The sequence below is a fragment of the Theobroma umbraticum genome, unplaced genomic scaffold (assembly GCF_002168275.2).
Source record: "Theobroma umbraticum cultivar Fairchild unplaced genomic scaffold, ASM216827v3 scaffold_39.0, whole genome shotgun sequence".
Taxonomy (NCBI): Eukaryota; Viridiplantae; Streptophyta; class Magnoliopsida; order Malvales; family Malvaceae; genus Theobroma; species Theobroma umbraticum.
Genome location: NW_018397281.1, coordinates 1,260,121 through 1,260,493, shown reverse-complemented (window position 1 = coordinate 1,260,493; position 373 = coordinate 1,260,121).

Here is a 373-nt window from a genome sequence, read left to right as displayed (position 1 = left end):
TAATTAATATCAAGTATTGAATTATTTCTCATAATTATAGTTAATCCAAGAGTGCAATCATTAATCTATGGTGGAGTGATTTTATGGTTAATAAGCTTGAATTATTTTTGATGAGATTAAGAATAATTCTAAATTTATTGGAGCTTGGAATACCTATGTCCAAATAGATTCCCTACTTAGGTTCGTAGCATTCAACTTGCTTAAATTGAATGCATGTTTTAATTTGATTAATTAAATTATGTGCAAAATTGACTGCTTTAATACGTTTGTCTTAATTTAGACAAGAAAACATGTTTAGTTTTAATTTAGACAAGAAAATATGTTTGTCTTAATTAAGACAAGAAAAATATTTTTTTTCTTAATCTAGACAAGA